This window comes from Haemorhous mexicanus, chromosome 11 (genome assembly GCF_027477595.1).
Source record: "Haemorhous mexicanus isolate bHaeMex1 chromosome 11, bHaeMex1.pri, whole genome shotgun sequence".
NCBI lineage: Eukaryota > Metazoa > Chordata > Aves > Passeriformes > Fringillidae > Haemorhous > Haemorhous mexicanus.
Window position 1 is genome coordinate 8,652,507 of NC_082351.1, and position 13,525 is coordinate 8,666,031.

Here is a 13,525-nt window from a genome sequence, read left to right on the forward strand (position 1 = left end):
AGAGTCCCAGATCCAGCTGCAGATATTTCTCCCAGCTGCCCCTGTTTCCCTCCACTGCCTCTCACCTGGAGCACAGAGAGCAGATGGAGCCACACTGGGGTATTTATACACAGGCTTTAAAAGGCTTACACAGCAGACACTGACGGACTGCAAAGTGGGGGTTTTTTTTGTAACTTTCCTACCAAATTACTTTGTGAGATTGAATGGTTAAGCAATTAAAAAGTGGCATTAAGTGGAATTTGGCAAATAAGACCCTGATGAGAAGAGCATTATGCATGCTGCTCTCCATGTACTGTGACTTCACCCACTAGAACTCCAAATAAGAGCTAAAGGATCACAAGAACAAAACCAAAATCAGAGAGGCACAAACAAGCAAAGTTTTAACTTACCTTTAACTCTTATTAGGCAGCAGGGTGCCCCTACTAACCCAAGCAAAACTAAATACAGCAGAACAGGGATAGGTTCTTCCACCTTGGCCTGCCTGGGACACCTTGCCTACAGCAAACGGTTTCAATTACATGAGCCTGGCATTGTTTTTTTGTGCTTTTAAGAGGATAAAACACCAGATATGGCTGTCTTTCCTTTGAAGTATTTGAAAGCTCAATGTCTGAGAAGCATTAAGTGGTCAGCCCAGCTTGGAGAGCTGTTAATTCAAAACAGAGCTGTGTAACCCCTGTGGTTTGTTTAAAGCAAACAAAGAAAACATCCCTCTGTTTGAGACTTACTCAAAACTTTCTTAGTATTAGGATCAGCTTTATTCACTGGAAAGTAGAAAGAAATAGCAGCAAGAAAACCAGATTTATTTAGAAAAATAAAAAGCAAAGAAAGAGAAATACCCAAACCATAACACAAGTAGAAGTTTTTTTGCAATCTAGAGTAGGAATAAGGCTAAAACCCTTCCACAGCCCACCAAACAAGATTTGCCAGCTGGATCAAGTCTTAAAGAAAGTATAAAATCCTCCAGAATTCAAGCTTGCCATCACACATGATGTGTGCATCAAAATGTTTTAAAATAATTAAGAGCCTTTTCCTCAGCATCTATAGAAGCATCATTTTCCAGCAAATGATATTCCAGAAATCGACAGATAAAGGAACTGAAAATAAGTGTGGGGTTTTTTCTTCCTACTGACTTGCATTAAAGTCATCACAGATGTTATTATAGAGTCTTGTAACTAAAAAACCCAAACCAAACCAACAACAAAACACCAACCAACCAACAACAGGAAAAAAAACCACCAAAAAAACCCAAAAACAAGTCATGACTTTCAAAGGAGTAATTTTCTGTTTGAGTGGGTCCCTTTGACAAAACTGAGATCATGCTATGTCATGATTTTCAAAATACTTTTTACTTTGAAAAGTTTTCCATTCTAGGTTATTATAGCCATAGAGTACTGCTGCTAAGCAAAATCAGTTTTGTTATCAAGAAGACAAAGCTCAACTTGTTGCTGCTCTAGTAATTAATTCCTTGTCATTTCACTTGGCCAGAAGAGGAAGAAAGGTTTCTTCCTGGATATTTTTCCATTTAGAGTCCTAAATCAGTTTGCAAGTTTCATCCATCAACCACAGCAACAGCAAAACTTGTATCCACACAAGTGACAAATCAGTTTATAAACATTTAAAATTACTGTGTTGGCACAAGCTTTTGTATTTAACTGCACCAATTTCAGAGCAGACTTCAAGTGGACTTGAAGTCCATATGCTTAGAGAAGGCTTAGCTATGATAAACTGACTCAGTCATTAAATACCTATATAAGAGCTCATTTTCTTCATTAAGAAGAGAGATTAATTGCTAATTTAGCTATAATCACACATTATAGAAGATGAATGGCTAGTTCATCCCTAGGGGGAAGAATTCACTAAAATAAAAGACTTCCCCTGCTTTTTATGCTACGTTAAGTATTTATCCACAAATTAAAGCACTAGGAAATTCTGGAAATGTCCTTTCACAATTTTAGTATTTTGGAAAAAAAAAAAAAAAGGTTAAATGTGTGCTTCTTAAAGTACATTAAATCCTGCTCCTTGATCCAACAATAATTACCAATCTCACATTTGGTGTCAGCAGTGATATAGATACTTCTTACAATTTTAGAAGAATATATTTAACTTAATCTCTACTGTGCTTAGAACTACAGTATTTTATACATTAAAATATACTTCTATTCCCATAAATATATTTTATGGGAATATAAGTATATTTTATATATACACTCAGTAAAGTATAAAGTATATACACTCAGTAAAACATACTGATGTTTTACTCAGAACTGTTTACTAAATGCACTAATGTGCACTTTAGCTAGCACACTGGAGTCCAAGCACTGCTTATTTTAATAACATACGCTTGAACTCAGCTGTAAGATATGCACTAACTCCCTACAAGAAATGTACATGAAAGTAAATTTCCAGTTAAAATTTGACCCTGTAAGGACAAAGATATTAGAGGTAAAATATAAAATACACATTAAATTTCAAATAATCAGTATTAAAGACTTTTTGACAAGATGAACTTTTTAACAAGAGAAAGAAATGTTATTACATGTCACATTCAATATCAAAACACAGCTCTGGGAAGGTGAACACTTTGCTGCAAGAAGTCAGCAGCTCCCTGCTTCAAAGTTTTGAAAGGAGGCTTATGCAATGCAGAGTTGTAGAGATGGAAAGATTGGGTTCACAGTTATTAGCTGGTAAGAGAATAAGGAAATGAGTACAGAACAACACACAAAAAGTAGGAGATTGAAACTAAAAGCGGATTTTGCTCACAAGAGGTTTTTGTTCTTTTCTCCAGCTGCAAGATGCAAGACAAAAAGAACAGAATTCAACATAAGGAGAGACAATGAACAACTGGTTTATTTTGGCTTGTTCTCCTTAAATCCATATCTATAAAAACTTTCAAGAAAATAAATATTTCTCTTTGCTTCAACTGCCACCCACTGGAAAAGGAAAGCAACATTAATTCCAAATTGCAAGACCCAAAATAGATCAGAAAATCAATCTAACAGACAGTGGTACAGATTACTGTAATACCCTGGGGTTGCCTTGAAAACTCTTAGTGACACTGCAAGAAATCAGCAAGCTTGCAAATTAAACTGAAACAAAAACCAGGATACAGCAAAGAACCAGAGCTGCACTTCCTCTCTCCACCCTGGCCCTGGTGAGAGCATTTGGGTTGTATTACAGAAGTCCTGGGGAGGAGTTCCTGAGGATGGAGGAGGAGGGGGGCTGGCAGCACAGGGTGTGACATGGACGAGCAGCATTGCAGAGCCTGGCATCTCTCAGCACTCTGGGCTGCTCCTGCCACACTCCAGGTCCATGTCTACACACTCGTGGTACCTCTCTTTCCCACCTGCTCCTGCCTTACAGCAGAAATCAATCAACCTCCTTGCCAAATAGCAGTTCCAGCATTCTGGCTTTCCCTTGTCCACAACCCCCACGTTCCCTTCAATGGACACGTGGGGTGTCTGTGGTGCAGATCCAACAACTTCATCTTTAGGGAAATGGAGCCACATGGAAAGGCTTGCTGAGTAAAAACCCACACAGGCTGCAACAGAGCATTCTCACTTGCTTTGGACAAAACTTGTTCTAATTCTGGATCAAAGGAACCCACACATACACCTACAGCGTGTCCCTAGGTCAGCCATGTGAGGTGCTGGCACACCAAGGCTGCACTGCAGGTGCAGTGGCAGCACTTGAACAGCTGCACAGGTGCCACAAACCCCACCCTTGCCTGGAACCGACTGCTCTGCAGGGAGACAGCCCTGGGGAACCTGTGTCCAGGCTACCACGGCTCAGCCAGGGAAGGCAAAATCACAGCTGAGACTACTGAGGGAATGACTTCCTGCAGAGGAAAACCAACCTCTGGTGGAACGAGACCAAATACATGGGGAGAATCAGATTCCAGAGGACCTTCAAGAGTCAGGATATTCTAAGGTGTATGTGCAACAGAACAGATCCTCTGCAATTTCAGATTAGCTAAGAGGTACAAATTGATTGCAGATTCCCTCACTGTAAGGGTCCAAGAAAACTGGGGAAAGGAAAAGAAGTCCTAAGAACCTCTTACAACCATGGCAGGGATTAACAGAGAGACCTATAAATTCTTAGTCAAAATAACATGTTTCTTCAAATAGCCTTTACTTGAAAAAAAAAATAAAATCCACCAGGAAAAAACACCTGGCAATATTCCCTCATGACAAGTCTCTTTTGTTAATGTAAAGGTGAGGAATCCCCAGTGGAATGACTTCACTGGACTTACACAACAAGAGATGCTTCTTTCACTGGGCAGAGCTGGGGCCATGATACCTGCCAAAGTTGTAATACTGCTTCAAGCTGTGTCTCCTGCTCTCTAGTTCCCCAACATGATTTTTTCTAGGCAGATGCTGTCTGCTGACCCCTGGTTTAACCTCCTTCCCTAACATGTGCTAGGTTTGAAGGAATGAGGTGGATGGGGATGTTGGCATCTCCTTTTCAGCCGAGAGAACAGGAGAAGACATGTTGCAGTGCCAATGGCTCACTGCATTCAGACCATAGCAGAACTGGTTGAATTTTAGCCCCTAAGTTACCTGGGGAAGTGGAGGTTCACAGCAAGAAGCTCTTGCCCCTGGGATGCTGTTTCTTAGGTAAACTTGTCAAACAGAAATCGCAACTGCGGGCTCCTGTCAGCTACTGAGGAATGTAAGCAAATGTAACCTGAGAGGGCTCACAATTCCCTGACACGCTAATCTGCTCTGGATATTTGGCAATCAGCACCCCCAAGTCATTAGTGAGACTATCTGAGTTCAGCAAAGGCCACAGTCATCAGACACTTAAGGAAACAGCTGAACCCTTGTTGAGCAATTCACAGCTCAGCGTGAGCACAGCAATAGCACTGCATGGGAACAAATGTCATCATCATTGATCAGCAAGTGCAGGAACCAAACTACTAAAAAAATTATTAAAAAAACCCCAAATCTATCGATACTGAAAGCATCTATAGTCAAATCTACTCCTACTGGCAGAGATACTTGTTTGACTAAGGGTTTCAGATCTAGTTCGAGATCCTTATCAAAATTATAGAATCTGTCTGCACCTGCTTGATGTAAGGCAGCCATCTGTGCTCATCCTTACAGGAACATACATTAAATACTTCTTTTTCTTCAAACAGGCAAGAATAAATCTTACTTTCACAAGAGTTCTTCAGTAAGATATTCAGACAGTTCCTCAGCAGTTTCTCCGCAGGCCCTAATGACATCAGTGAGGTACAAAGTACCCATTTTGCTTACAAAGTCACACCAGCAAAACGCAGTTACCAAGAGGCATTCCAAAACATATCAAAAACATCTTGAGATAAAACGTACAGGCCAGTCAGTGTCATATTGCAAACATGACAGTCTTTCAGAGTTACTGCACTATGTCTATCTTACTTTTCCATGAGAATACAAGTTGAAAGCACATGATGAACGTTGCTTGTTACTGGCTGGACCATATCTTCCTACCAAACTTCTGCACACAGGACTTTTTGAAAAGGAAGGACTGTTTCTTTTAAGAAAGAAATACAAGAGATCTCTCCTTTGTTCATGCAAGAATCAAATACAGCCTCCTAAAAAAGCATAGTTCAGACATCAATCAATGTGTTAGCAATTGCTTAGCTACCTTTGTACTCAGAATTTCCCACACAAAGGCAGACTTTGAAGCCAAGCTTAACCTTAAGTTTGGCTCTTAAGACAGTTTGGATCATCTTTTCCAACATCTATCCACATGTTCAAGCATCTAAATCTTGAAAAAAATAAAAGTTTTACTATCAGAAAGAAAAATCTGTTATCACATCCAAAAATCTTTCTTCCTTAAACTGTTCCTCGTAGTGAATATTGATACATTCAATGCACTGAAGTAAATTAAATATCCTTGAAATGATGAGGAACAAAGTGATCCGGACAAACACACAGATTTCCAGAGTTCCTTTGGCAGAAAAGCCATGGCAAATCTTAAACTGCATTTCCTCAAGAAACCAGAGAATATGAGAGTCAAGTATACAAGCCAGGATTTTATTAGATCTCTACTAAATAGGTGCTGATGGGGAGAGGAGCAGATAAAATCAAACACTCAGAGCAGCTCAATGAGTGCTAAACAGCCGTGTAGTTTTCTCTTTGTCATCTCATCAGTAGAAATTGATCACAAAATAAACAACAAAGCTAAACCAACACAGGTCCGGGCTTCCAGCTCCAGCTCAGTAGTGTGAATTACATCATAGCTCAGGGGTGTGGGAAAATGAGCTGAAGTTTAGATTTAATGCATATGTTTCGAGATGTGCTGCATCGATAGCAGGCAGCCAGGATTAAACCAAGTCCATAAATACCTAAATCATTTATGAGACTGCAAAGGACTAAACCAAACACAAATTAAAGCCACTCATGAGCAAATGTACACCACATTTTAGAGATTTTCAGCCATCCAAGAGACGAGAAACAAGATACTAATTGAGAGAACTCCTCTGAGCCCTGTGGGCTGGAAAGGATGTCAGCCCAGATGCACCTCTTCAGAAAAGAGGGGCACGCTCACTAAGGGGTCTGGGAAGAGCCTGTGCCAGGAGGGTCTCTGCCACAGACACACAGCAATGATACCCTGCCCTGTTATCCAGCCTCCAAGGAGCTCTCCTGACTCCACTCCCACTCGGCAAAACTGGAACCACTTGGTTACATCTCAACCAAGACAGACCACAGCCTGCTCACAGCCCTAAGCAGAAGTACAGGAAATAGCAGGATATGTACATACATTACACATCTGCTTTGTTCTCAAAAGCAGGTTGGAATTCAGAATAACCTTGTTCTGAGGCACAGAGAGGTACTGCTGCTTATTTTATTTTTAAGTTTGATAGCTGGCTATTAAATGGGAGGAGATGGCAAGAACACACACTCCTCCCTTAGCAGTCAGGCAAGCATCATCCAAGGCTAAAAGCTTAACATGGATCAGTTCCATGAAGTTATCTGTGATAGTCATTCCCAGACTTTATGGATGGTGATTATTATCATATGAATACCAACTATGCTTAAGTATCCTTAAATAAACTTTTCCAGATAGAGCATTGCACTCAATGGCAAAGCAATTACCAGAAAACGCATTAATTTCAGTAAGAGGATACCACAAAAAGTATTCTGTGGTTTTATGCACTTTCTTGGCTTGAGCAGTATTTGCAAAGAATTTATTTTATGGCCTGCCTCTTGGATTTGCAGCTATTGATATAAATCTGTGCTGCATCACTTCCATCTTTTAGTCAGAAACTATCAGCTCTATTGTCAATCAGAAAAAAGCAACAGGCTCAAAACATAACTTCATGGATGTTAGGGCACCTTGCTGCCACCAAAAAGCAAACATAATATTCCACTTGCATAAATTTCAAACAGAAAAAAAAAAAAAGCCAACAGAAAATTATTTGAAGCACACAGATATACATGTCAGATTTGTATCCTCTGTAACAATGTCACGTGCAATAACAGAGTCTAGTCTAGAGCAGACCAGAAATAAATCCTGCATGACTCTTGCCAAAGTCAGGTTTGTGCAGTTCCCAGCACTCCTGCGTGCTAGATCCCTCATTTCTCTACCTTTCCTGGTGTCTCTGGACACTGGTGCAGCTTCCAGGCATAAAGGCAGTATGATAACCCAGGAGGTCCTGCAGAGCTAGAGGCAATCCACTGCTTCCTATGGAGCAGGTTTCTGCTCAAGTACTCAAATACTCTAAAAACCTGTCGGGCAGCTCTGGCTTGAAGAGGTAGTGCCTCTTTAAGAAAGTGTAAAAACTCTTTCGGGTAGAAATAACTGCATTTAAAATGAGAACACAACAGAACACAACACAGGGCACTTCAGCATTATTTTACCAAGGCTGTAAAGAGCTCTCTAAGCTCATTTCTGTTAATTGCATCTTTGCAAAGTGCAGCCAAGCGGATGCAGAATGATTCCTTTTAATGTGCGACCCAAATGGCTCTGAATGGGTGAAGCCTTCCCCCTTTCCTTATTCCTGCTCCTTGCCCTTCGGCTTCACACGGAGCTCTACAGAAACAAATTCTGCACTGGGATTATGCACATAAAGGAAGACCCAGAGAAAGATGACAAGTTCTGTCACAGAGCAGCAGTTAAAAAACTATTGGAACACCAACTGTTTTGGTGCTTTTGAGGCAGCTTTTGGACAGCACCTGATAAGAAGAATGGAGAAGCCGCATTCAAATGCAAGGATAATCCCAGAGTAAAAAGTCACAATCTTTCTCATCAGTGGATGATTAACAGAGGAATTTGGCTCCTAATGAAGTCAGCGAGCCCCCAGACTCCACCGGTAAATCCCTTTTTGTCACCTTTCACATTCAGCTCTGACTCATCTGCCACAAACAGTCCAATCCCCAGCCTATTCCTTTTTTTCCTCCATTCCTTCTGCAGTAGTTGAAGTAGACACTTTGCAAATGCAGCGAAGGGGATGGTGGACTACAGGCACACAATGCACTGGGACTGCAGCAGGAAGAGACACACCTGAGTCAGCTTTGGGGAGCTGCAACACCTGTGTCAGTGAACACATCCAGGCACACACCTCAGTGCTGGCCAGCCCCTGTAACACACTGACACCGCACAGGCCACGCTGGGCCACTGCAGCTCCCTGCAGAGCAGCTGCCCTGGGGAATTTGGCACACCCACACTGCCACTGTCCCACCTCCAGGCACAGCTGGGCACGGGGAGGGGAGGAAGGGGCTCCTCTCTGCGGGAGCAGCAGCCAGAGCTGAGCTCCAGCGGTGGATGGGCAGAGGGCAGATCTGTGCCTCTGCACACAGGCAGGTGACAGTGCAGCCTTCAAATGGGAACAAGGATGGATGGTTAATTTAAACTATTAGGCCCTGAAGTACTCACCAGAATCACAGGTTAAGGTTGGTAAGGACCTTAAAGACCATTCAGTCCCACCTTCCACTAGAGCAGCTTGCTCAAAGTCCTGCTCAGCCTGGCCTTGAACACTTCCAGGGATGGGACTTAATCTGAATGGACTTGAATTGTAATGACTGTGGCTTTTAGGCATCAAAATAAACTCAGAGGCCTGAAAGCTCCTATGCTTTTCCCAGGAAATCAGTTACTTTAATAACAGGTGGCAGCTTTCCAAGATTTATTGTTATTTCCTAGATCTATGTAGCATCAATTATCTTTGAGAGAGTCTTCTAAAGATGTCTTTTTAAGAAATGTACCTAGAAAATTTAAGTTTTTTAGTTTAGAACTAGTTTCTAAATAATTCCTTCTGTACAGAGTATCTTTTCATCTATGCTGTGAGCAAAAAATAAAAATCATTATGCTATTTCACTGCTCCACTCAATAAAAAAATAGGACCCTACTGTATGATTATGTCTAACGAAAAGGTGGGTTATAATTCACGAAGCACAAAATGGCAAAAAAATTAACAATGAGCTCTTTTCTGGTGATAACAATATGAGCATCTTCCTGATCAATTATGTCACACAGTTTGCCTGAGCAGAATCACCTTATAACTCTCCCACTACCCACACAGACATCACATCTGTGTAACTGAATATATTTTTCTGTAAGTTTGTATCAGCCACTGAGTGGCAGCAATTCCTTCATACCTAAATCTGAATTATGAGATGTAGGATGAAAATCTCAAAGGATTCCCAAATCTTAATTCTTCTGCGCTGCCCCTGAGTTCTTTTGTGTTTAGCAGTACAGGAAAATAATAACAAATGAAATATCTAGTGAAATATCTTATTGCACCTTTTAACTTTTTAGCTGTCAAAGTTCCAAAAGTATTGCACTTCATTCTGAAAATCATACGTCCTTGAAACTTGGATATATTCAATTTTACAAAACATAGTAAAACTATGTGGGTCAAAGAAACTGAAATGCCAGCATGCAATAATGTCTTAAATTAAAGCACACAGCTGTATTTTATGATGAAAATATTTAATTTTATTATTATGAAATATTTTATTTCATTATTATGAAATATTTTATTATGAAATTAAGGTGAGGATGAGAAACATTAAAAAAAAGAAACCTAAACCCATGTTTTGCAGACTTATGTTTGCTTCTCTCCTCAGTATTTGCAGGTTTCCACAGCAGTGACTTAGGGTGACTGAAATCTATCAGTCCAAATACAAACAGATAATTTTTAACACAGCCATTTTCAGGAACTAAAATAAACAGGAAATCCTCCATATACACTTAAAAAATGCTTATGAATTATTGCTTAACCACTTAAGAATCACTTCTTCCTAGAGTTCCTGCTCTGAAATCTATGCTGGTTATAGCTTCCTATTTGATTGGCACAGTGCTGCAAGGCATTATTTGATAGATGGAAAGCTGAAGAGTTAATTTGCAATTACATTGTTAATAGACTATTGACTGTACAAGTCTGGAGCAAAAAAGATTTAAAAGGAACTAAACACACCGCAAGGGTATGAAGGATTTGGATACTGATTATTTGTAGAGATACTAAACATTGCAGTCAGGCTTTAAATGAGTCTCTAAAACTAGGTAAAGATCTGGTACTAGAACTGATTCTCCCACACTCATCTACTCTCTTAGTTCTCTCCATGGACATATCAAGGGATGGGATACAGGGCAATGTCATCCTTGCACATAAACCTCCTAGGTCCCGATCTACACTCTACTCTATGCTACTTGGACAATCTAGAAGTGAAGCGGTGCAACAGTCAGGGCCCGCAAGTAAACTGATGTCAGATGTAACCACAGAACGCTGTAATCCAATTATTTTAATATTTCATGCCCTAATGCAAACGGGAAATTCTCTAGCGACGAACTGAAAATTGTTTTTTAATAGATGCGCGCCTGGCATGTACGTACACAAAAGCATCAGGCATTCCTGCTCCTTCATATCTTACTGTCTGTCGCCATTCAGCTGGAAACCTGACCATTCGAAAGACTGTGCGTTTCATCTGCCCAAACTCACTGCGGCACGGAGACCGAAACAGAGAGTCGGGGCGGCAGGGTGGGAAAAAAAGTTGGTGGCATTAAAGTTGGCATTTCTGCCGGGAGGGAGCTCCATGTTCCTATCAGGGACCGACCGCGGGGATGATCTCGCCGCCTCCCCGCACGGGCACGGCGCTCTCCCCGCGGCAGCCGCCGGCTCGCCCCGCTCCGTCCGCGCACCCCGGGGCGCTGGGGCGGGCCGGGCCCGCAGCCCCCTGCCCGCAGCCCAACATGGAGGCTCCGGAGGAGGCAGCCCCGGCCCGGGGCACAGCCCCGCCGCCCCCCGCCCCACCCCGGCGCCGAGGCGCTGCCCGGGCCACACGGGGAACAGCGGCGGAGCCCCGGGACCCTCGATCTCCCTCCCTCCGGCTCTGCTCGCCGGGCACCCCACGGAAGGCGGGCGGGCCGGAGGGAGCCGGAGTCCGTCTCGCTTCCTCCTTCACTCCAGGCGGGGCAGGAACTGCCGGGCGGCGGCAGCGCCGCGCCGGGGGCAGGTACGGGCACTCACCGCGTCCGGGGAGCCGTCGGGAGCCGCGGCCGCCGCCGAGTTTCGGGCGCTGTCCCGGGAAACAGAGAGCGAAGGAGTGCGGGCGGAGCGGCGGGCGGGAGGGAGCAGAGTGTGCCCGGCACGGCCCGGCGCTCCCCGCCCCGCGCTCCGCTCCGCCCCCGGCGCGGCTGCGGCCCCGCTCACCTGCTCCTGCCGCCACCGCTCCTCCTGCCGCTGCCCCGCCCCGCCCCGGAGCTGCCGTGCCAGGCGCTGGCTGTCCCTGCCCGGGCTGCCCGCGGCTCCGTCCCCTCCCTGCTGTCCCGTAGCGGTGGCCGCGTGTGGGAACGCCCGAGCCCTCAGCGGGAGGCCCGCGCTGGGCCCCGCCCGAGGCTCCGCTCCGCTCTGCACCTGGGCTCGGTGCCGTGCCGAGCGAGGGGCGGCGGCCGCGGCAGCGCTCTGGTGGGGTTCGGGGTACGGGCGGTGTTGGTCCGCTGGTCACTCGGACATGGGGAAGCCCCGGGGTTTGAGGTGGCGGAGCTCGGAGCTCGGCGCTGCCCGGCGGGGAGCTGCGCTCAGGTGTCCTCAGCCTTTACTGCGCTTTTGGTTAAAACAGTCTTTAGTGGCTTAGAAGTCACGGATGTTGTTTTTTTATGGGGCCGAACCCCGTGGCTCTGTGGTCACTGGCGTCGCCTCAGCGAGCTCACCTCAGAGACCTCAGCCCTGGAGCCTTCACCGGGTCATTTTGTGTCCCAGCCGGGGCTCCCCCAGTCCGTGCTCTGCTCTGAGTGATCGGGCTCGTTTTTTCTTCAAGTGCTGTGAGCGTTTGTGTTAAAATGAGGTATTTTAGGGATGGGGTGCAGCACAGGAGTGTGTGAAGTGTAGGAGCCAGAGAAAACATCTCTATACTTCAAGGCAGACCTTTGTCATCCCTTTTTAACTCGCACAAGTCATGTATAATGCTCTCATGTTTTCATCTTAAATGACCTCATTCAGCTCTAGCTGAAGACAGAGATGAAATTCCCCGTGTTTTTGTGGTGCTGTGGTAGCTGGGTGTTTCTCCGGGCAGGTGCCAGCCCCTGGTGTGCAGTGAGGGTGTCACCATGGCAGGGGCTGTGACCCAGCTGTCACATCGCTGCAGAGTCCATCCTGAAACGCCACGTTCCACCCTTTTGATGTCCAGCTTCTTTCCAGAACATTTCACTTGATAGTTATAAGGTGATGTCAAAGTTCCTTGCTTGTTCTATCTGACATCATCTTGGAAAGGCTGTAGTATGTATATAAATCAGTTACTTTACACTTGGAGAGCCTAATTTGAAGAAACATATTTCAAAATTGAGAGCTCTAGCAGATATATCACAGTTTGGGTGAAAGCAAAGAAGCAGAGTCATCTGAGGTAATTTCCTTTTTACTTCTGCTGCAAATTAAACTATGTAGTATTTTGTACAGACACATGTTCTTATGCATGATTAAGTGTGGCGTGTTTTTTTTTGGTTGGAACATTAAATAATGTTTTCCTGGTTTGGGAGAGAATGTCATCTGATTAGCTATGATGCTGTAATAAATTGTATGAGGACTCTCATTTAAAATTGTGTAGATTGCTGTTATGCTGAAATCTGGAGGAGCTTTATATGCATGAGCAGTTCATTAATATCATGTTATAAAAGCAAAACTAAAACTAGTTTGAATGGGAGGAGAAAAAGCAGAAGCTAATTGTAGCAAGGAGTTTTCCTTACTTCAATACTTCCAGAGAAGTTTAGAAACAGTGCTTTAAAATATATCTTATTTAATTTCATGCTCTTTGGGTATTTAATGGCATGTAAGTGGTCAGAGAGAGTCCATTTTCCTTTGTGACCTGACCATATAATGTTACAGCAAACCATTAGTTAACTACAGCTGTATTTCAATTATTGAGAGCATCACTTTTGTCCAAGTCTTTCTGAAACAAAGAGTAATTTCTCATTTGGACTGTGGAAAATTTTGCAAGACCTTTGAGAGCTTTGCCTCTCACGTCTTTGTTCAGAAAGTGAGTTCGAGTTGGATTAGGACTGAGTAAAGATGTAAAAATTTGATCCACAGGAAATGAAATATGAGAGTCTT

General features: G+C 43.6%; 1 protein-coding gene across 2 annotated transcripts in view; it reads right to left on the reverse strand.

Moving 5' to 3' along the window:
• PRKCD (protein kinase C delta) overlaps positions 1–11,608 on the reverse strand; it is a 60,585-nt gene extending 48,977 nt beyond the window's left edge. For both annotated transcript variants that reach the window (XM_059856274.1, XM_059856273.1), the window contains exon 1: positions 11,450–11,608. The gene's annotated coding sequence lies outside the window, so the exon portion shown is untranslated. The remainder of the gene's footprint in view (positions 1–11,449) is intronic.
• Positions 11,609–13,525: the final 1,917 nt, after the last annotated feature.